The 21,373-nt window shown below is 46.7% G+C and overlaps 3 non-coding genes across 3 annotated transcripts; all 3 read left to right on the top strand.

Annotated features, from left to right (window-relative positions):
* The first annotated feature begins 613 nt into the window (after nt 1-613).
* On the top strand, nt 614-685 carry TRNAD-GUC (transfer RNA aspartic acid (anticodon GUC)). Its single transcript has one exon. It is a non-coding gene; the product is annotated as a tRNA-Asp (tRNA).
* Nucleotides 686-3,155: 2,470 nt separating this feature from the next.
* TRNAD-GUC (transfer RNA aspartic acid (anticodon GUC)) lies at nt 3,156-3,227 on the top strand. The gene has a single exon. It is a non-coding gene; the product is annotated as a tRNA-Asp (tRNA).
* An 18,074-nt stretch (nt 3,228-21,301) lies between these two features.
* TRNAD-GUC (transfer RNA aspartic acid (anticodon GUC)) lies at nt 21,302-21,373 on the top strand. The gene has a single exon. It is a non-coding gene; the product is annotated as a tRNA-Asp (tRNA).

The raw sequence follows: 21,373 nt of genomic DNA on the forward strand, positions 1-21,373 counted from the left end.
CGCATGTTGCATCTGGCTAAGGAAAGCTACTGCAACAGGATTTAGGGCTTTTTGGAGCACGTGCTTGCACTTAGTCCTCCTTAGTATAGAGTAAACTTCTTACTCTGCGCTGTCCACCTCTGAATCTGTTGCGGATGGATAGTAATAAATACGTCTCGCAAGCCTGATTGCCTATGGCGGGATATATGGTAAGGTCTCTCTGACTAGCACTCGTCCTCTTTTTCACAAGCTGGGTCTTGCAAGCCTGATTGCCTATGGCGGGATATATGGTAAGGTCTCTCTGACTAGAACTCGTCCTCTTTTTCACAAGCTGGGGCAAGCCCGGGGGTAGAGACCCTTTACCTTTTTAACGATACAGCTTGTCCATTAGTAGCTTTTTTGATGATGACAATACAAATTTTTGGGCAATTGTACGGGAAATAATAATGGCAAGGTCGCGAGTTCCATCCCGGTACAAGCCAGTCGCTTCTATTCTCTCCTTTCAGTACAGTCTTAAAAGGTGCGTGAGCTTTTGCAGTGTACAAACCTTGCACCAGACACTCTTTAAATCTGTCTAACGAAAGTCACTGATACAGGTTTTAGGGCTTTCGGGAGCAGCTGCACCCACAGCTACTCCTCGTTAGTATAGTGGTGAGTATCCCCGCCTGTCACGCGGGAGACCGGGGTTCGATTCCCTGACGGGGAGGCCTTCCCTTAGTGCTTTTGATTGCTCTGCTGGAGTTCCACCTTTGCAAATGAAACCCCAATACCGATTGTAAGAGTAAAATCGTTACTCTGCGCTTTCCAGCGGACAGAAGTTGGTACAAAACGTAGTGGCGAGGTAAGTCCTTTAGTTGATTCACTTTTGATGACAATCCAAATTTTCAAGCAATTGTACTGGAAATAAAAATGGGAAGGTCGCGAGTTCCATCCCGGTACAAGCCAGTCGCTTCTATTCTCTCCTTTCAGTACAGTCTTAAAAGGTGCGTGACTTTTTCCGTGTACAAACCTTGCACCAGACACTCTTTAAATCTGTCTAACGAAAATCACTGATACAGGTTTTAGGGCTTTCGGGAGCAGCCGCACCCACAGCTCGTCCTCGTTAGTATAGTGGTGAGTATCCCCGCCTGTCACGCGGGAGACCGGGGTTTGAGTCCCTGACGGGGAGGCCTTTCCTTAGTGCCTTTGATTGCTTTGCCGGAGTTCCACCTTTGCAAATGAAACCCCAACACCGATTGTAAGAGTAAAATAATTACTCTGCGCTTTCCAGCGGAAAGAAGTTGGTACAAAACGTAGTGGCGAGGTAAGTCCTTTAGTTGATTCCCTTTTGATGACAATGCAAATTTTCAAGCAATTGTACTGGAAATAATAATGCCAAGGTCGCAGGTTCAATCCCCGTATGGTCCTGTTGCTTCTTTTCTCTCTTTTCAGCACAGTCTTAACATGAGCTGTTGCAACGTGCAAACCTTGTCCCGTACGCACGTTGCATCTGGCTAAGGAAAGCTACTGATACAGGATTTAGGGCTTTTTGGAGCACGTGCTTGCAGTTAGTCCTCCTTAGTATAGAGTAAACTTCTTACTCTGCGCTGTCCACCTCTGAATCTGTTGCGGATGGGTAGTATTAAATACGTCTTGCAAGCCTGATTGCCTATGGCGGGAGATATGGTAAGGTCTCTCTGACTAGCACTCGTCCTCTTTTTCACAAGCTGGGGCAACCCCGGGGGTAGAGACCCTTTACCTTTTTAACGATACAGCTTGTCCATTAGTAGCTTTTTTGATGATGACAATACAAATTTTTGGGCAATTGTACGGGAAATAATAATGGCAAGGTCGCGAGTTCCATCCCGGTACAAGCCAGTCACTTCTATTCTCTCCTTTCAGTACAGTCTTAAAAGGTGCGAAGTTGGTACAAAACGTAGTGGCAAGTTAAGTCCTTTAGTTGATTCCCTTTTGATGACAATCCAAATTTTCAAGCAATTGTACTGGAAATAATAATGGCAAGGTCGCGAGTTCCATCCCGGTACAAGCCAGTCGCTTCTATTCTCTCCTTTCAGTCCAGTCTTAAAAGGTGCGTGAGCTTTTGCAGTGTACAAACCTTGCACCACACACTCTTTAAATCTGTCTAACGAAAGTCACTGATACAGGTTTTAGGGCTTTCGGGAGCAGTCGCGGCCACCGCTAGTCCTCGTTAGTATAACGGTGCGTATCCCCGCCTGTCACGCGGGAGACCGGGGTTCGATTCCCCGTCGTGGAGGCTTTATTTTAGCGCTTTTGATTGCTCTGCTGGAGTTCCACCTTTGCAAATGAAACCCAAATACCGATTGTAAGAGTAAAATCCTTACTCTGCGCTTTCCAGCGGAAGGAAGTTGGTACAAAACGTAGTGGCAAGGTAAGTCCTTTAGTTGATTCCCTTTTGATGACAATCCAAATTTCCAAGCAATTGTACTGGAAATAATAATGCCAAGGTCGCAGGTTCAATCCCCGTATGGTCCTGTTGCTTCTTTTCTCTCTTTTCAGCACAGTCTTAACATGAGCTGTTGCAACGTGCAAACCTTGTCCCGTACGCATGTTGCATCTGGCTAAGGAAAGCTACTGCAACAGGATTTAGGGCTTTTTGGAGCACGTGCTTGCACTTAGTCCTCCTTAGTATAGAGTAAACTTCTTACTCTGCGCTGTCCACCTCTGAATCTGTTGCGGATGGATAGTAATAAATACGTCTCGCAAGCCTGATTGCCTATGGCGGGATATATGGTAAGGTCTCTCTGACTAGCACTCGTCCTCTTTTTCACAAGCTGGGTCTTGCAAGCCTGATTGCCTATGGCGGGATATATGGTAAGGTCTCTCTGACTAGAACTCGTCCTCTTTTTCACAAGCTGGGGCAAGCCCGGGGGTAGAGACCCTTTACCTTTTTAACGATACAGCTTGTCCATTAGTAGCTTTTTTGATGATGACAATACAAATTTTTGGGCAATTGTACGGGAAATAATAATGGCAAGGTCGCGAGTTCCATCCCGGTACAAGCCAGTCGCTTCTATTCTCTCCTTTCAGTACAGTCTTAAAAGGTGCGTGAGCTTTTGCAGTGTACAAACCTTGCACCAGACACTCTTTAAATCTGTCTAACGAAAGTCACTGATACAGGTTTTAGGGCTTTCGGGAGCAGCTGCACCCACAGCTACTCCTCGTTAGTATAGTGGTGAGTATCCCCGCCTGTCACGCGGGAGACCGGGGTTCGATTCCCTGACGGGGAGGCCTTCCCTTAGTGCTTTTGATTGCTCTGCTGGAGTTCCACCTTTGCAAATGAAACCCCAATACCGATTGTAAGAGTAAAATCGTTACTCTGCGCTTTCCAGCGGACAGAAGTTGGTACAAAACGTAGTGGCGAGGTAAGTCCTTTAGTTGATTCACTTTTGATGACAATCCAAATTTTCAAGCAATTGTACTGGAAATAAAAATGGGAAGGTCGCGAGTTCCATCCCGGTACAAGCCAGTCGCTTCTATTCTCTCCTTTCAGTACAGTCTTAAAAGGTGCGTGACTTTTTCCGTGTACAAACCTTGCACCAGACACTCTTTAAATCTGTCTAACGAAAATCACTGATACAGGTTTTAGGGCTTTCGGGAGCAGCCGCACCCACAGCTCGTCCTCGTTAGTATAGTGGTGAGTATCCCCGCCTGTCACGCGGGAGACCGGGGTTTGAGTCCCTGACGGGGAGGCCTTTCCTTAGTGCCTTTGATTGCTTTGCCGGAGTTCCACCTTTGCAAATGAAACCCCAACACCGATTGTAAGAGTAAAATAATTACTCTGCGCTTTCCAGCGGAAAGAAGTTGGTACAAAACGTAGTGGCGAGGTAAGTCCTTTAGTTGATTCCCTTTTGATGACAATGCAAATTTTCAAGCAATTGTACTGGAAATAATAATGCCAAGGTCGCAGGTTCAATCCCCGTATGGTCCTGTTGCTTCTTTTCTCTCTTTTCAGCACAGTCTTAACATGAGCTGTTGCAACGTGCAAACCTTGTCCCGTACGCACGTTGCATCTGGCTAAGGAAAGCTACTGATACAGGATTTAGGGCTTTTTGGAGCACGTGCTTGCAGTTAGTCCTCCTTAGTATAGAGTAAACTTCTTACTCTGCGCTGTCCACCTCTGAATCTGTTGCGGATGGGTAGTATTAAATACGTCTTGCAAGCCTGATTGCCTATGGCGGGAGATATGGTAAGGTCTCTCTGACTAGCACTCGTCCTCTTTTTCACAAGCTGGGGCAACCCCGGGGGTAGAGACCCTTTACCTTTTTAACGATACAGCTTGTCCATTAGTAGCTTTTTTGATGATGACAATACAAATTTTTGGGCAATTGTACGGGAAATAATAATGGCAAGGTCGCGAGTTCCATCCCGGTACAAGCCAGTCACTTCTATTCTCTCCTTTCAGTACAGTCTTAAAAGGTGCGAAGTTGGTACAAAACGTAGTGGCAAGTTAAGTCCTTTAGTTGATTCCCTTTTGATGACAATCCAAATTTTCAAGCAATTGTACTGGAAATAATAATGGCAAGGTCGCGAGTTCCATCCCGGTACAAGCCAGTCGCTTCTATTCTCTCCTTTCAGTCCAGTCTTAAAAGGTGCGTGAGCTTTTGCAGTGTACAAACCTTGCACCACACACTCTTTAAATCTGTCTAACGAAAGTCACTGATACAGGTTTTAGGGCTTTCGGGAGCAGTCGCGGCCACCGCTAGTCCTCGTTAGTATAACGGTGCGTATCCCCGCCTGTCACGCGGGAGACCGGGGTTCGATTCCCCGTCGTGGAGGCTTTATTTTAGCGCTTTTGATTGCTCTGCTGGAGTTCCACCTTTGCAAATGAAACCCAAATACCGATTGTAAGAGTAAAATCCTTACTCTGCGCTTTCCAGCGGAAGGAAGTTGGTACAAAACGTAGTGGCGAGGTAAGTCCTTTAGTTGATTCCCGTTTGATGACAATTACATGATTTTAATATTTACATGACGAAAAGTCATGATTTTATTAAAGACACGGAGGCGAGTATTGCTTAACTCTTTCTTTACTGGATAAAATAGCCGCAAGAAATCATGAATAAAGGTACAAAGAGAAAAAATATATAGTATAACATGTGACTCCAACAACCAATCCCACAACAGACTGCTTCATAACGCCAAACTCCTCCTCCAAAACTTCCTCTTTCTTTGGCTGGCGAACGTGAAGAAACTTGGAACCAGCAGTCAGACACGAACGTCAAGGTCCCGAAATCCACATCTGGGAGAAACGTAGAACAAAGAAACATCCTGGAATCCACTTAGGCTGCAGAAGAAACAAGAAATAGTAGGCGATCCATGGGTTAATACCAGCGGACCAAACAGAAATATACGGCATAGGCAACAAATACAAAACTGACAATGAGGATACAGAACATCATACACAATCAAAGATGTAATGAAAAGAGAAATAATTAAACTGATCATATGAGTATGCACCCAACACTTACCCATACCAGAACCAATCATCGGGAGGGAACGAGGAAAAATCAGACGAAGGGAGGGAAGCAATACTCGCCTCCGTGCCTTTAATAAAATCATGACTTTTCGTCATGTAAATAGCAAAATCATGTAATTTTATGACAAGACACGGAGGCTCCTCTTGCAAGTTTAAAGCTGGGCAATAATCGAGGAGAACAGATTAGGGGCAGGTTTGAAATAAAATTCTTTAAACGTAGAATGTCTGGACCAATCTGCCGCTTTCATAAGATCCTCCAAACGGCCGCCAAAAGTAATGACTTTGGTAGCCACGGCACTCCTGGATGAATGAGCCCCAAAAACCGAGGTATCCACCCCGGCGAGCCCCATAACACGCCGCAACCAGCGAGCCAAAGTTGTAGAAGACACAGGTCCGAATGGAGCTTTGAATGAAATAAAAAGATTAGGGTGAGATAGAGATCGAAACTCCACTGTGCGAGATTCATACTCCCGAAGACAAGCCACTGGGCATAAGGCCAAATTAGATGGAAAAGCCGGGTAAAAAACAGATGTGATCGACGTTTTTGTCCGCCTGGATATGTTAAAGGTAACCCCGTCCGGGTCGAAGGAACGATTGTCAAAGTCCAAAGCACGGACATCGGCTACTCGTTTGCACGAGATCAAACACAATAAAGTTACCAGTTTGGCCGATAAGTCCTTTAGGGAAAGGTCTTCATTCCGAGGCCAGGCCTCCAGGAAAGAGAGAACACAAGAGACATCCCAGGTAGTGGAATACCTAGGACGAGGAGGTCTACTATATCGAACACCCTTCAGCAAACGACAAACCAAAGGGTGTTTGCCGATCGGACAACCATTCAGGCCTCCATGCGAAGCAGAAATGGCAATCTGTAAACGTTAACCGTCCTGTAAGCCTTGCCGTCCTCAAAAAGAGATGTAAGAAACTGGAGTACCGCGTTCAAAGGTGCTGAAGCGGGATCCAAGTCCCTAGCCACGCACCAACGGGACCAAACTCTCCAAGCTGACCCGTAAGCCTTCCTGGTTCCCGGAGCCCAAGATGCTGCCAAAAGCCGATTAGTCGTGTCCGATACACCGCAGATTGACCAAGGTTCCCGGAAATCAGCCATGCTACCAGAAGCAGGGAGCCATCCTGGACCAAAGGATGAGGATGACCCTCCGGATTCCGTAGAAGGAAGAGTGACGTTGGCAACAACCTGGGGTGGTCTATCGACATTTCCAACAGAGAAGGGAACCACGGTTGCGACCTCCATAGTGGCGCAATGATCACCAACTGAACCCCTTGACGTCTGACTTGAAGTAGGGTACGAGGGATCATGGAAAAGGGGGGAAACGCATAATGGAGGTTTCCCGTCCAATCCTGCGCGAACGCCTCTACTGCCACAGCTTCCGGGTCCAGACGCCAGCTGAAGAACCTCGGGAGCTGAGCGTTGAGTCTGGAGGCGAACAGGTCTGTACATAAAGGACCCCAAAGAGAAGCGATAGAAAGGAACACCGTCGGATCCAATTTCCAGTCGCTGTAGTCCCGCAGGTATCGTGAGTACCAATCCGCTACCGTGTTGTGCAGACCCGGTAAGTATTCGGCCTGGATGGTAATGTTCCTGAGAAGACAGTGGTGCCAGAAATCCAACGCCAGAATCGCCAATGCCTTGGAATGGGTACCCCCCATGTGGTTGATGTATCGGACTGCCGAGACATTGTCCATCCGGAGTCTGATACAAACATTGGCGCAATCTTTCGAAAAACTGCGAACAGCAAACGATCCTGCCAGAAGTTCCAGACAATTGATATGGAGCCTGGTTTCCCCTGGAGACCAACTGCCTCCCGTAGTGAATCCCTCGCAATGAGCACCCCAACCATGAAGGCTGGCATCCGAGTCTATGGTGAACTCCGGTTGCGGACCCATAATGGCTCTGCCATTCCACGCTTCCAGGTTCTTGATCCACCATCGCATGATGTCCGAGTCCAAGGAAATGAGATCTGCGTAAGAAGCCCCTTCGCGGAGGTGAGCTATCTTCAGACGTTGAAGAGCTCGATAGTGCAACGGGGCAGGAAAGATCGCCTGGATCGATGATGTTAACAATCCCATGATCCTGGCAAGGTAACAAATAGAAATGAAAGGGCGGTTGAGAGCCCGGGTCAATTCCTTGCGAATAGTACGGATCTTGGCAGAGGGTAGACTGAGGGACCCTGATTCCGCGTCCACTAGGAAACCCAGAAATTCCATCCTGTGGGCAGGCGTCATACATGACTTCTCCTCGTTGATGAGGAAGCCCAAATCCACCAGAAGGGTAATTGTCAACTGAAGGTGCAACAACAACGTCTGCTGGTCCTGGGCCATGATCAGGAGATCGTCCAGGTAGATGATAAGCCTTACTCCTTGCATACGAAGCCAAGCCACCACAGGCCGTAGCAGTTTGGTGAAGCACCACGGAGCTGATGAAAGCCCAAAAGGAAGACATGTAAAACGCCATCTCCGTGCCTTCCAAAAGAACTGGAGCAGGTCCCGCGACGTTTCTGCCATGGGTACAGTGAGATACGCGTCTTGTAAGTCCAACTTCACCATCCAGTCGTTTGGTAAAAGTAAGTCTCGAAGGAGATGGATTCCTTCCATCTTGAAATGTCTGTAATGAACTAAAGCGTTTAGTGACCTGAGATTGATCACTGGACGAAAGCCGCCTCCCTTCTTTTGAACCAGAAATATGTTGCTTACATAACCTGGCAACTCTGCGTTGGCGAGTTCTATAGCACCTTTCTCCCATAAATTTGACAATTCTGTCTCTATCAAAATCTGGTCTTGAGGGGAGAACATAATAGGAGACGAAGAACAGGCTGGTACGGAATATCTATCAACTCTATTTCGTAACCCCGAACACAATTGAGGACCCACACGTCTGCCGTGAGATTTTCCCAAGCAGGGAAAAAATGACGGAGACGACCTCCCACCAGAAGACGGGAAGAAGGGATGGTTATATGTGTACTCACCATAGGGACGTCGCTGTGCTCTTCCCGAACCTCGTGAGCGCCATGGTCTGGCTCTTGACGGGAAAAATGGTGAAACCTGTCTGTACTGTCGGAAGTTGTCCATCCTGGTAGGAGGGGGTTGAGAGAAAGAGCCTCTGGAAGTTCGTGATGAACTAAAGGTGTTACGGCCGGCCAGACGGCCCCTGAATCTGCCGGCCCTGGTGGAAACCCGATTGTCGAAGACACGTCTCATAGAGGATTGGGCCTTATCTAACGCAGTGAAAGCCCCTACAAACCTCCCAAGTTCTTTTATGAAAGAATCTCCAAACAATAGCCCCTGAGCATCCTTGCCCGATTCAGTAAGGGCAAGGTTAACCAACTTAGGCTCCACTTTTAAGAGAATGGCTTTACGCCTCTCAATACAAAATGAGGTGTTAACGTTGCCCGCAATACATATAGCCCTCTGGATCCAGCCTAAGAGGGTATCCGGGTCAACGGCCTCACCCTTGTCTTTGGCAGTAGCCGCCAATTCAAACAATTTGGCCAAAGGACCAAAAATATCTAGGTGCTTGTCTTGACAAGACTTGAGGGCAGCCTCTAAGCCCTTTCTGGGGTTCCACCCTGACTTAGATAAGTATTGAACCATTTTAGGGTCCACCACAGGAGTCTCACAGACCTTGTTAGGTACAATAGGTCGTGGACATTCAGCCCGGAGCTTTTGTCTAGCAGTTTTACTAAGTGGTCGCCTGACCCATTTCTCGAGGTATTGGGCGATATGATCCGCCGGAACCCATTCAGCTGATCTAGGGTGATGGAGATCCTCGGGATCGAAAAGGGAATCACACTGGGGATCCAGAATACCCTCCGTGGTCGGGGAAGCGTGAGAGACCTTTTGGTCCTCGAGAGTGGGGGATGCTAGCCCCGAGGAACGTAAAGGTTCCTCATCCAAAACCTCATCCTCGGCCGAGGACACATCCGACACAGACCAGACCTCCTCTGCGGAGTCAAGCTCCGAATCCGAAACATCGGTGAGTGCCTTTGCGCACTTCCACCGCCGCGCCCGTTCTGCCTGGCGCGGAAAGGCTCATTTGCGTGCTGAAATCACGCCATCTTGGGCGGCATGTACATCGCCAGTCATATAATTTCTGGAGGTCGGAGGATTAAGATGCTTACGTTTAGCAAGCGCCTTCCTAGGTGCTGATAACGTGGGAGGGGCTGAGGAATGATGGTCAGGTGGTAAACTAGAAGTATGTTGAGGTACATTTTGATGAGAGGATTTTAGGGCCTGAGAAATTGAGTGAGACAATGTGGAGGTCATGGAGTCCATGGCTGCCAAAATGGCCTCTGAGACAGACTTTTGAAAGTCCATGTGGAGGCCTGCCCCTGAAGAGGATTCACCTCCTTCCATACTCATAGGTGAAACATTAGCAGTAACTTCCCCAGTAGGGGTTAAATTTTTGGTTGCCTGAGCAGGCATATCACTAGAAGTTTTATGCATGACTGAACAGGTGCTTAGAAGATAAGAACCTATGTGAAGAAAAAACTAACCTACTAAAATAAACTTAACCCTGCCTGGAAAAAACTGTGAAAAAAGTAATAAAACGCGGTACTGCAAGACAAAGACAGGTTCACCAGGGTGTAAGAGATGCTGATAGGTAGAAACGCCTGAAAACGATCAGAAAACGCTAACACGGCCGTCACAGCAGGCTTCGTGAGGAAGAAAAACGAAGCCACAATATGAAGAAACGGCGGACTCGCACATGCGCAGAAGAACGCGTAACACGTCCATTGCCGGAATGGCAGAGAAAAAAAAACCCCGCGAACAGCCGAAAAACGGAACGGAGCCGTCGGGTTCGCGTCTAAGAGGGACACAACTCAAACAAACTAAAGTCCAAGGCAGAACCAAACTCAAAAGCACAACGAACTGACAATAAGGAGAGAGTAACACTGGAGGTAGGAAACACTACATACGAAAGAGGGGTCAGCCGAAGGAGAAATACGCAATAGAGCAAAATAAGAAAATACACATATCGAAGAATTATATAAAAAAAAATCAAATATATATGGTAAAATATGAGAGAATGCACTGGCAATACTTATCTTTCCAGTGAGCAGCAAAGAAAGAGGAAGTTTTGGAGGAGGAGTTTGGCGTTATGAAGCAGTCTGTTGTGGGATTGATTGTTGGAGTCACATGTTATACTATATATTTTTTCTCTTTGTACCTTTATTCATTTTTTCTTGCTGCTATTTTATCCAGTAAAGAAAGAGTTAAGCAATAGGAGCCTCCGTGTCTTGTCATAAAATCCAAATTTTCAAGCAATTGTACTGGAAATAATAATGCCAAGGTCGCAGGTTCAATCCCCGTATGGTCCTGTTGCTTCTTTTCTCTCTTTTCAGCACAGTCTTAACATGAGCTGTTGCAACGTGCAAACCTTGTCCCGTACGTACGTCGCATCTGGCTAAGGAAAGCTACTGATACAGGATTTAGGGCTTTTTGGAGCACGTGCTTGCAGTTAGTCAGGCCCCTGGGAATCAGCGTAGCTAAATGGACAGGGAGCATGTATGTGTGTGGGTTAGTGCATGCTCAGGGAATGTCCGTGTTTTGATTGGGGGATGTTAATTGAGGGGTGGGAGACCCTAGGTGATATAAGGTGCCCTCTGGGTGACCCCGGTCACTGTCCTTTTTTACAGACACGGCCAACAGTCTTACCTGCTTCCCATCCACCCTCCCTCCCTATTTCTTGTGTACTAACTTTCTTTCTTTTGTCACAGCTGGCGGTTTGTGTGTCCTTGCCGGTCTGGTTTTGGTAAGTGATGGAGTTTGGATGCTGGTGTAATGGAAGGCTCAATCCTCCCCTAACCTCTGGTGTTTTATTGGACGTGCCCACCGAGCTTGTTGGATGGCTGGTGGTTAGCATTGGTGGTGGGACAGCGAAAGGTAGCTGTCAATTTTGTTTGGACGAGGGGGGAGGTGAGTACCTGTGGTCTGGATTGTGCAGTGTGAGAGGCCGGCAAGGACGGGGTTAATTCGGTTCCTGTGTTGGTTATGTTTTGAATATGTTACGGTAATGTGTTATGTATATTTGTATATTTGTATTTATTATTTATCGGTATTGTATATTATTCTTATTGGTTTATGGTGTTTTGGGCCAACACAGTGTTTTATGGTTTTATAATAAAATTGTGCTGTGGCCTGCTTTATCCAATTTCGGTCTCCGTGTCGTTATTTGGTGGGTTAAACTGGTATTGGGTTTACAATGCACGATACACACTACCTACATACATGCGCTTTCCAGCGGACGGAAGTTGGTACAAAACGTAGTGGCGAGTTAAGTCCTTTAGTTGATTCCCTTTTGATGACAATCCAAATTTTCAAGCAATTGTACTGGAAATAATAATGCCAAGGTCACAGGTTCAATCCCCGTATGGTCCTGTTGCTTCTTTTCTCTCTTTTCAGCACAGTCTTAACATGAGCTGTTGCAACGTGCAAACCTTGTCCCGTACGCACGTCGTATCTGGCTAAGGAAAGCTACTGATACAGGATTTAGCGTTTTTTGGAGCACGTGCTTGTAGTTAGTCCTCCTTAGTATAGAGTAAACTTCTTACTCTGTGCTGTCTACCTCTGAATCTGTTGCGGATGGATAGTATTAAATACGTCTCGCAAGCCTAATTGCCTATGCCGGGAGATATGGTAAGGTATCTCTAACTAGCACTCGTCCTCTTTTTCACAAGCTGGGGCAAGCCCGGGGGTAGAGACTCTTTACCTTTTTAACGATACAGCTTGTCCATTAGTAGCTTTTTTGATGATGACAATACAAATTTTTGGCGCAATTGTACGGGAAATAATAATGGCAAGGTCGCGAGTTCCATCCCGGTACAAGCCAGTCACTTCTATTCTCTCCTTTCAGTACAGTCTTAAAAGGTGCGAAGTTGGTACAAAACGTAGTGGCGAGGTAAGTCCTTTAGTTGATTCCCTTTTGATGACAATCCAAATTTTCAAGCAATTGTACTGGAAATAATAATGGCAAGGTCGCGAGTTCCATCCCGGTACAAGCCAGTCGCTTCTATTCTCTCCTTTCAGTACAGTCTTAAAAGGTGCGTGAGCTTTTGCAGTGTACAAATCTTGCACCACACACTCTTTAAATCTTTCTAACGAAAATCACTGATACAGGTTTTATGGCTTTCGGGAGCGGCCACACCCACCGCTAGTCCTCGTTAGTATAGTGGTGAGTATCCCTGCCGGTCACGTGGGAGTTCGATTCCCTGACGGGGAGGCCTTCTGTGCTGTCTTCTGTACTGTTCTCATATTTATTTAACTGTCCACCATATTATCGGTTCTTCCATCACCATATTGTTTCTATGTATGGTCGTTTTGCTGCCATCTGCTGGCCAGAATTTGTATGCTGCACGCCTCTGTTCTTGTTAATAAAGCTTTCCTTTGCTGGGTGTGTTTTCAGGAGCCTGGGTCCATGTCACTTCCTGCAACCCTTGTGTGAGGGATCTGCTTTCTGTGTGACTGGACATTCATCACTCGGGCTCGTAAGGCATCAGTTTTTTGACCAGCAGTTAGCCTCAGGAAAGATATCAACAGACAACACCAAGGTCATTTCAGTATTATACCAATGTTTGTATTTTGGGTCAAATAAACCCACATTGATTCAAATCACTGTGTCTACGTGTATCCGTATAACCTGAGCTTTTGCCGCTCCTGTCTGCTCCACTGCTTGGACACGAAGGTAGGAAAGTCACACAGCCACTACCAGTTACACCTTCATTCGCCTTCATGTGGAGACAGAACAGTCAAAAAACTGCCTTAGTGACCAGTACCACACTCAGGAATCTCCCTAGCAACAGGCCCACGTGCAGCAAATCTGCCCAGCCACTGAACATGTCTGGACAAGCCTAGGGGAATCAACGTGCATCCGCAGTATCTACTCCCTCGCCTGGAAGTCCTCCACAACTCCAAAAACCCAGCAATTCACTCAAAACACCTTAGGAAGCTTATCAAGTGCCCTATAGGAACCGTGCAGCAATTTTCAGCCCCCAATTCAAAAGTTTATTTTCTTAAAGAGATAGCGCACCTTAAATCAAAATGGCCGAAAAGGACCTTGCTCAGTTCCCCAGTGATAAAACAAAGCAAATGCAACCTGATAATGATAATTATGAAGAGCAGGAAGCAGAACCCACACTTCCAGCAGACCAAGACGCACGACCAAGACGCTCTCTTAAACCGACGATAAAGGTCATTGAAAACTATCACACCATGAAAGATGAGCTATGTGATAACCTGGAAGAGCAATGGGAACGGGTTTCCTCCCTCATGTCAGGACTTAAATCCTCCTCAGGTGGTGCTGCCAGCTTACAAGTCGCCGTTGGACGGCTGAACACAGCTTATGAAAGATACAAGGGACTATCCACAAGGTATATAACCTTTCTAAGAGACTCTAATATCGATGAAGCCTCATCAGAACTGAGCAAGGCAGAATCATTGAGAAAACAGCTCTTGCAAAGGCAGAAGCAGAAGCTCGGATAAAGATTTTTGAATCAGAGATGGATGAGGAAATTGCGTTAGCCAAAGTAAGAATACTTGAGCAAGCATTGAGCCAAGGTCTTGATCCAGTCTGCTCGCTACCACAGGAAATGGACGATCCAGTCGATCGCACCAGTGACTATGTGCTGAAACAGTTACCCGTGCCACCCCTTATTTCCAGTACTGTACAAGTCGACAACACTGAAACCTCCGAACCAGCTTTACCTACGGTGCTAGTGCCACCCACAGCACCCGAGCAAGCTAATAACTGTCACCCGGATGTGCCCACTCAAGGACAGTTATTACAGCAAGATCAGGTGCTTTCTGGCCTACCTCCACAGCTCAAGCAGCAGTCATCAGAATCTACAGAGGCTAAACCACGGCTCAACCCTGCAGCAACATCATTCTACCCGGTAGCGTCTCACCCTTTCACGCCAAGCAACCCATACGCCCCAGGGGCATCACAAGTTGTCATGGCAACAAGCAGTGAGAAATCAGATATGTCTGAGTTCGCCAGGTTTATGGTGAGCAGAGAGCTAATCAACACCAGTCTTTCAAAGTTCGATGACCGTGCAGAGAGCTATAGAGCCTGGAAAGCAACCTTCAAAGCCGCCATTGCCAACCTCAACCTAACCGTAGAGCAAGAACTTGACCTCATGATCAAATGGTTGGGCCCAGGCTCTACAAATCGTATCAAGAGCCTCAGAACTGTCTATGTGGGACAAGCAGAAGCAGGTCTCGCTGCCGCCTGGCAGAGACTTGAACGGACCTTTGGTAGTGCAGAAGCGATAGAGAAGGCCCTATTCCAGAGACTGCAAAACATCCCAAAGATCAATCTCAAGGAAGTCCATAAGCTTCAGGACTTAAGTGATCTGCTCATGGAACTGGAGCTAGCCAAAAGAGACCCTCGTTTGACTGGGCTGTGCTACCTGGATACAGCGCATGGAGTGAACCCAATTGTTGTGAAGCTACCATACGGTCTGCAAGAGAAGTGGGCAGCGTCGGTCTCAAGGTACAAAAGAGCACATGACGTCACCTTTCCCCCATTTATTCATTTCTGTAGGTTCATCGATGAACAGTCCCAGATGAGGAATGACCCCAGCCTTGACTTCCTGGGGTCCAACACTATAGCCTCAGCGACGTCATCATCAGGGTTTGAAAGTGTCATGCATAAACACAGAGACTTTAAGAGCAGCGTGAGCGTTAGAAAGACTAACCTACCATCACCTGCAGTACCCACGGGAAAACAGTACACTACCTCATTAGGAAACAAGTCCTTCAATCGTGAATGTCCCATTCATAAAAAACCACACTCACTGAACAAATGCAGAGGGTTTAGATCCAAAACCATACAGGAGCGCAAGAAAGTCCTCACCGAGCTTGGGGTATGTTTCAGATGCTGCGCTTCATTGGAGCACATGGCCAAGGACTGTAAATCTGCCATCAAGTGTGAAGAGTGTCATAGCGAAAGACATGCCTCAGCTATGCACCCAACCCCACTCGCCAGGGACTCACCGGCTGCAGTCGCCATTAGCCCCGCTCCAAGTCATGGCGGGGAGCCCCAGAATCACGCCAACACCGCCACAGCTGTTTCCTGCTCATGCTTGGAAGTATGTGGGGAGAGTCAGAGTGAGAAATGTTGTGCCCGACTATGCCTAATCAAGGTTTACCCAGACGGACAACCAGAAAAGGCAGTAAGAATGTATGCCATCATCGACGACCAAAGTAACCGGTCCCTAGCGGGACCTAAATTCTTTGAAGCCTTTGGAATCAAAGGACCATCAGAACCCTACACCTTAAACACCTGCTCGGGCCGCATAGAGACTAGCGGCAGAAGGGCACAAGGATTCATTGCTTCTCCTATCAATGGGGATACCGAAATACCCCTACCGACGCTGATCGAATGCGACCAAATACCCAACCATAGGGATGAGATTCCTACCCCAGAAGTTGCATTTCACCAACCACACCTAAGGCACCTAGCCAGCCTTATCCCACCTATGGACATCAACGCCGAGATTCTACTCCTGCTCGGCAGAGACAATCTAAGGGTACATAAGGTGCGTCAACAATGTAATGGTCCCGACTATGCACCATACGCCCAGAGACTGGACTTGGGATGGGTAGTCATAGGGAACGTATGCTTAGATCAACCAGGAATTGACTCCTTCAAGACTTATGTGCGTGGAGATGGACGCACAACTTGCATTAAGCCGTGTCCTCATCACTATGAGGTGAAAGAGAAGTCTCCAGACCTCATACAGCCACCTGACATAATTTCTCCCTTCTTTGCCGAAGACTTGGGGAGATCAGTCTTTCACACAACCAAGAACGACGATAAAGTAGCCTTGTCAGTAGAGGACAGAGAATTTGTCAAGATAATGGACAGAGAGTCCTTTAAAGACGAAACCGATCACTGGGTTTCTCCATTACCCTTCCGAGCTACCAGGCTAAGACTCCCTAACAATCTGGAACAAGCTCTGTCTAGATTTAACTCTCTTCAGCGTACCATGAACAGCAAGCCTGAAATGAGAAAACACATTGTCGCCTTTATGGATAAAATATTCCGTAACAGCCACGCAGAAACAGCTCCATCCTTAAGGAAGAACGAAGAGTGCTGGTACTTGCCTTCATTCGGAGTGTATCATCAATGGAAACCTAATCAAATTAGGGTTGTTTTCGATTCAAGCGCCAAACATCAAGGTGTATCTCTAAATGATGTTCTTCTCACAGGTCCCAATCTGACAAATAACTTAGTAGGAGTGCTGATGAGGTTCAGGAAAGAGCCTGTCGCCATCACTGCCGACATTGAACAGATGTTCCACTGTTTCGTAGTCAGAGAGGACCACCGGAATTTCCTCAGGTTTCTGTGGTACAAGGACAATGACACCAATGCAAAGATGGTGGAGTATCGAATGAGGGTGCATGTATTTGGAAACAGCCCTTCACCTGCCGTAGCAACTTACGGCCTTCGGAGAACTGCATTAGAAGGAGAGTCCGAGTATGGAGCAGACGCGAGAGACTTTGTAGAAAAGGACTTCTACGTAGATGACGGACTCAAATCACTACCGACTGAAGAAGCGGCTATCAGTCTGCTCAAGAGGACTCAAAGAATGTTGTACCAAGCTAAACTTAGACTACACAAAATTGCTTCAAACAGCCTGGCCGTAATGAGAGCCTTCGAGTCAGGTGATCATGCACCTGGATTCAAGGACATTAACCTGGGACTGGACAGTCCACCTGTGCAGAGGAGCTTGGGCCTCAGGTGGGATCTCTCGGCCGACTCCTTCGGTTTTCAAATAAGTTGTGCAGACAAGCCATTCACAAAACGTGGTGTCCTATCAGTGGTGAACAGCCTATTTGATCCGCTGGGATTTGTAGCGCCCATCACCATACAAGGTAGATCCCTACTGAGACAACTTTCTGAAACCGTCAAGGATTGGGATACCCCACTTCCTTCTGATAAAGAGCAAAAATGGGAAGCCTGGAAACAATGTTTGTGTGCCTTGGATGAGATCCACATCCCGAGATGCTATGTCAAAACCTCATCTACCTCTAGCATAAAGAAAGAACTCCACGTGTTCTCAGACGCCTCCACGGAAGCCATTGCAGCGGTTGCCTATCTGAAGGTGACAGAACTCAACAAACAAAGTCACATTGGATTCGTCTTTGGTAAGGCTAAGTTGGCTCCCAAGCCTGATCATACTATTCCCAGACTTGAACTCTGTGGGACTGTGTTAGCAGTGGAGATTGCAGACTTCATACAACAAGAACTGGGTGTCGACATAGAAGAGGTCCAGTATTACACGGACAGTAAGGTCGTTTTAGGTTACATTTATAATCGGACTAAACGATTTTATGTGTACGTCAGTAACCGCATAGAGAGAATCAGGAGGTCTTCAAAACCTGAACAATGACACTATGTGCCATCCAACTTTAATCCAGCAGACCACGCCACTAGGCCGATATCTATAGGTGCCTTTATTAACTCTTCTTGGCTTACAGGTCCGGAGTTTCTGTTGAGACAGAGGGACGAATGTGTACAGGAAGTTTTCAGCATCCAGGATCCGGATAATGATCCAGAAATCCGCGCTGAAGTTAGTGCATTAGTTACTGGAATAAAGCAAACCTCCAGCCTCGGTTGTCAGCGCTTCGAGCGTTTCTCCTGTTGGATGAGACTCGTCAGAACTATCGCTAGGTTAGTGCACATTGCGAGATGTTATCACAGTACTCAACAAGATAAGGATTGTCATGGTTGACACGTCTGTCATAAACCCCTCTCTGCTGAAGATATCTCTCATAGTGAGTCCCTCATAATACGCCATGTCCATCAGGAAGAATTCAACGTAGAATGGAAGTGCTTGTACAACAAACAGCGGATTCCAATAAAAGGCCCTCTTGCCAATTTAAATCCAGTTATGGACGGTTCTGGCTTGCTGAGAGTCGGTGGTCGTTTGAATCAAGCCCACCTAGGAGTTGCAGAACAAAATCCTCTCATCATTCCCAGCAAACATCATATCACTGTCTTGCTGATCCGACACCACCACGAAAAGGCTGAACACCAAGGCAGACAAATCTCTGAGGGCAGGTTACGGTCTGCAGGCCTTTGGATTATAGGTATGAAAAAACGTGTGGCCCAAATACTTCACGACTACGTGCACTGTCGTAAAGCAAGAGGAAAACAACTGTACCAACAAATGGCTGACTTGCCTGTGGATAGGCTATGTACAGAGCCACCATTCACCTACGTTGGCCTAGACATTTTCGGGCCATGGATGGTGTCTGCACGCAGGACCCGTGGCGGTCACGCAAACAGTAAGCGTTGGGCTGTACTATTCACTTGCATGAGTGTGCGTGCCGTTCACATAGAGGTGATAGAATCCATGGACACATCCAGCCTTATTAATGCCTTAAGACGGTTCTTCGCAATCAGAGGACCAGCGAAACAGTTGAGGTCTGACCGCGGAGGAAACTTCATCAGAGCAAGTAAAGAACTGAACATCGATACCAAGCCCACTCAAGATCAGTTGGCAGAGAAAGGTTGCACTTGGATTTTCAATCCTCCTCATAGTTCCCACATGGGGGGCTCCTGGGAGAGGATGATCGGGATCTCACGCAGCATCTTGAATTCTATGTTAATGGATGTAAGCTCTTCAAGGCTCACACATGAGACCCTAGTCACCCTTCTCGCTGAAGTTTCAGCCATAATCAATTCAAGACCACCTGTGCCAGTGTCGATGGATCCTGAAACACCAACTGTACTGACTCCTGCTATTCTCCTTACCCAAAAAACGGAGGATACGCTAATACCTAGTAAAGAATTTACCCATGCGAACATCTACCAGAAACAATGGAAACGTGTACAATACCTAGCGGATTACTTCTGGAACAGGTGGCGAAAGGAGTATCTTGTGATTCTTCAAGGAAGAAGAAAATGGCAACACCACAAACCAAACTTGAAAGAAGGAGACCTCGTGTTGATGAAGGAGCAACAAACCGAACGGATTCACTGGCCTATGGGACTTATTACAAAGGTTTTTCCTAGCAAAGATGGCAGGGTCCGGAAGGTGGAGTTGACTATCTTCAGAAAGGGTGAGCATAAAACGTTTGCAAGGCCAATTAACGAACTTATTATGATACTACCCATCGAGAACATCCCTGCAGGATAAACAGAACTGAACTTGAATTTTGTGGATCTTCTCCATTCCAAGTTTGAAACAGGACTATGTTGTAATGTTTCCTGTTTTATTCTAACATGTTTGTTACAGGTTTGTTCCATATATTTTTTGGAAATTACTCATAGTGAAATTCCCTTGGGAATTTCAGACGGGGAGTGTGCTGTCTTCTGTACTGTTCTCATATTTATTTAAATGTCCACCATATTATCGGTTCTTCCATCACCATATTGTTTCTATGTATGGTCGTTTTGCTGCCATCTGCTGGCCAGAATTTGTATGCTGCACGCCTCTGTTCTTGTTAATAAAGCTTTCCTTTGCTGGGCATGTTTTCAGGAGCCTGGGTCCATGTCACTTCCTGCAACCCTTGTGTGAGGGATCTGCTTTCTGTGAGACTGGACATTCATCACTCGGGCTCGTAAGGCATCAGTTTTTTGACCAGCAGTTAGCCTCAGGAAAGATATCAACAGACAACACCAAGGTCATTTCAGTATTATACCAATGTTTGTATTTTGGGTCAAATAAACCCACATTGATTCAAATCACCGTGTCTACGTGTATCCTTCTAACCTGAGCTTTTGCCGGTCCTGTCTGCTCCACTGCTTGGACACGAAGGTAGGAAAGTCACACAGCCACTACCAGTTACACCTTCATTCGCCTTCATGTGGAGACAGAATACCTTCCTTTAGTGCTTTTGATTGCTCTGCTGGATTTCCACCTTTGCAAATGAAACCCCAATACCGATTGTAAGAGTAAAATCCTTACTCTGCGCTTTCCAGCGGAAGGAAGTTGGTACAAAACGTAGTGGCGAGGTAAGTCCATTAGTTGATTCCCTTTTGATGACAATCCAAATTTTCAAGCAATTGTACTGGAAATAATAATGCCAAGGTCGCAGGTTCAATCCCCGTATGGTCCTGTTGCTTCTTTTCTCTCTTTTCAGCACAGTCTTAACATGAGCTGTTGCAACTTGCAAACCTTGTCCCGTACGCACGTTGCATCTGGCTAAAGAAAGCTACTGATACAGGATTTAGGGCTTTTTGGAGCACGTGCTTGCAGTTAGTCTGCGCTTTCCAGTGGAAGGAAGTTGGTACAAAACGTAGTGGCGAGGTAAGTCCTTTAGTTGATTCCCTTTTGATGACAATCCAAATTTTCAAGCAATTGTACTGGAAATAATAATGGCAAGGTCGCGAGTTCCATCCCGGTACAAGCCAGTCGCTTCTATTCTCTCCTTTCAGTACAGTCTTAAAAGGTGCGTGAGCTTTTGCAGTGTACAAACCTTGCACCACACACTCTTTAAATCTGTCTAACGAAAGTCACTGATACAGCTTTTAGGGCTTTCCGGAGCAATTGCACCCACAGCTAGTCCTCGTTAGTATAGTGGTGAGTATCCCCGCCTGTCACGCGGGAGACCGGGGTTCGATTCCTTTTTTGATGATGACAATACAAATTTTTGGGCAATTGTACGGGAAATAATAATGGCAAGGTCGCGAGTTCCATCCCGGTACAAGCCAGTCACTTCTATTCTCTCCTTTCAGTACAGTCTTGAAAGGTGCGTGAGCTTTTGAAGTGTACAAACCTTGCACCAGACATTCTTTAAATCTGTCTAACGAAAGTCACTGATACAGGTTTTAGGGCTTTCGGGAGCAGCCGCACCCACAGCGAGTCCTCGTTAGTATAGTGGTGAGTATCCCCGCCTGTCACGCGGGAGACCGGGGTTCGATTCCCTGACGGGGAG

The sequence above is a fragment of the Sceloporus occidentalis genome, unplaced genomic scaffold (genome assembly GCF_023333645.1).
Source record: "Sceloporus occidentalis isolate IW3139 unplaced genomic scaffold, rSceOcc1.0.p SCAF_22, whole genome shotgun sequence".
Classification (NCBI taxonomy): domain Eukaryota; kingdom Metazoa; phylum Chordata; class Lepidosauria; order Squamata; family Phrynosomatidae; genus Sceloporus; species Sceloporus occidentalis.